The 2,756-nt window shown below is 34.2% G+C and overlaps 1 long non-coding RNA gene across 1 annotated transcript; it reads left to right on the top strand.

Annotated features, from left to right (window-relative positions):
- Positions 1-986: 986 nt before the first annotated feature.
- Positions 987-2,507, top strand: LOC127844220 (uncharacterized). The gene is made up of 4 exons (XR_008032629.1): positions 987-1,114; positions 1,467-1,626; positions 1,944-2,110; positions 2,365-2,507. It is a non-coding gene; the product is annotated as an uncharacterized LOC127844220 (long non-coding RNA).
- The last annotated feature ends 249 nt before the right edge of the window (positions 2,508-2,756 follow it).

Raw genomic sequence — 2,756 nt, 5'->3', positions numbered from 1 at the left:
GTTGTAAATTACGTATAAATTTTACATTAAATAAATCGATCCGATTTATCATTTATTTTCGGTCGCTTAAAAAATAGTATTGTTCTATCATAGTTTGTTGTAGAATAAAAGACGGTCAGGATAACGTACATCAATTTTCCGAGTCGGGCATGTTCTGTCTAGTTTATAAAGATATTTGTATTTTGACGATGCTGCTTCAGCGAAGCAGCTCGTCTAAGTTATCATACCATAAACAAAATTATTCACACTGCCAACCTATGTAAACGACAGAGCCAGTCCGATTGAGATAGCTTAATTTTCTCAATCAGCATACCTCGCTGATTATCGTTTACAAAGGCAAAGGCAGCTTGGTTCCCGTCCTCTTTCAAATTTATCAGACGTTCGGGACACGACCAGTCACGATACTGCCAGGTGGTTGTGACGCTGGGAAAACCCCAAATGTAGTTATTTTTAGATTTGATCGAGAATATAACCCGCCTCCCAATTTCGCTGAATGGGTCAAGTTCCCCACGGGTACTACTTCCCCGTACCCCCAAATTCTTTTTCATACCCATTTTTTTCGTACCCAATTTTTTGTTCGTACAAATTTTGTTTTCGTACCAATTTTGTTTTCGTACCCATTTTTTGTTCGAACCAATGTTTTTTCGTACCCAAATTTTTGTTAACCCTAAATGTTTTCGCACCCAAACTTTTTTTGAAAACCCAATTTTTTTCATACCTTAATTTTGTTTTGGCATATTTTTTTCTTACCCAAAATTTTCGTACCCCAAATTTGTTTTCGTACCCAAATTTTCGTACCCACATTACGATTATGGTGATGTAGATAAACTTAAATTGATGCTTTTATATATCCTCTTCAAAAGCATCGTCACACCAGTACTGTCAGTAATTTAATTTACAAATGAGCCAATAACATATAAAAAACCTCCTCCTTTATTGATTGTGTGTTTTGCACTTTAAAGGTATAAAGCATCCAGTTACCTTACCCTAGAGAAATTATTAGTGAAACCAGGTGTCACCATAACCAGTTGCATCGGTAATGAAACCAGCATAAGCTTCTGTAAGCATTTAAAAGGTCACGCCTGTCATTATCAGGCATGGATAGCATGTCAAGGTAACATTAAAAATACAAACTCGCAAACTATTTACAACGTACAAAATACTTTTCTGTAGACTAAACAAAGGATGAATAACGGCATGGATAATTGTAAACTATCGATAGCCCTTCCCCCCATAGGTGTACTTCCATCAATAACAGTATAGGTAGCGATGATCATTTAATGCATTAGCTAACGGTTAGTGGTCGTTAACTAGTTGAAAACTCGCTCTAAATATTGTGGTCAATTATTCCTGGTTTAATATTAGTAAACTGTAAATTGAAATGAATATATTGACAAAAATAAAGTTATGGCCAAACACGCTAATATACATGATATAAAAATTCCATAATTGTTGTACCTTTTCAGATAATAGTAAATACAACATTAAAACAATAGAATTAGAAAACGGGCCAAGTCCATACGAAGGTCGCATTGCAATAAACGTGGATAATGCAACTGGTACAGTGTGTTTCGACGGATTTGACTATGAAGATGCCAAAGTCGTTTGCAAAATGTTAGGATTCAGGTGATGAAATGCTTGCATATTTGCTCTTAGAAAATTATGACGGTTAAATAAGTCGGCAGTGTGTTCAAAATCTTTTCTTAAATTAAAATGACACGTAAGTATAAAGATCGCGATTGCACACTGAAATTGCACATATAGAATGTTGCGCTTAAAGTTTATCGGATAGGGTAAAATGGCTGTACTTATTGAAACTCAAACAATTGAACAGTGTCTTCTGTTAAACTCAGTTAAATAATATAACATTACGCCAAACACAGCTTAAAATTGATACATATTTACAAAAATAGCCATCTAAAACTAATGTGATTTTGTTCTAGTGCTTCATGGTATTACGTCGATGCCTACGAAGTAGCGGAAGAACGATATGCAATGATAAAGAACCTTGCATGTAGTGGAAACGAAAATCATCTCAATAACTGTTCGTATAGTGTGCCGAGTTTTTTCAATAAATGTCATTCTAAATCAACGCGGATCCTCTGTGTTGGTAGGTAAAAGATCTTCATAGAAATAATATAAAAATCATTGTACTATTACATATCTCGTTATATTACAAGTGAATACGCTTTAAGTCTACTTTGATACGTTTTTAATAAAACGAGGTTGTTTTTGTTAACTACACATCAACTACACATCAACAGAAATGAACGCTTTCATAACATTTAAATACTGATATATTAAAACAACGGGTCCTAAGTAAAATTATACAATCAAATGAATTAACTTTTTATGTTTCAAAAGAATGTGGTCGTCTGAATGTTTCAAATGGTTACGTACAGTCATACGACTACAAGACAAATACTGCAACCGTTCGATGCCATACTGACATTCCACGTACTGTCCAGTACATCTGCAATAGAACAGGGTCATGGACAAGCACTTCATCATGTTTGTACAAATTGAATTGTTTTATTTTATGATAGTGAACACCAAGTGGAATTTTAAAATAACGATTTGGGGAGGTCGGGTAAAATGTTTTTATTTCACGAATTTAAACGGTTTATTGTTATGATCACGTTAAAGTTAAAATAAATAATGCTAATCTGCCTGTAAATGGAGTAATAAGATACTTTTATTTCAGGTAGACCAATACAAATTCAGGGGCCGTACGACTCGTTTGGCATAAATAGTAC

Source organism: Dreissena polymorpha, chromosome 9, assembly GCF_020536995.1.
Source record: "Dreissena polymorpha isolate Duluth1 chromosome 9, UMN_Dpol_1.0, whole genome shotgun sequence".
Classification (NCBI taxonomy): domain Eukaryota; kingdom Metazoa; phylum Mollusca; class Bivalvia; order Myida; family Dreissenidae; genus Dreissena; species Dreissena polymorpha.
Note: the sequence above shows the minus strand (reverse complement) of the source record. Positions and strands in the feature narration are given on the sequence as shown.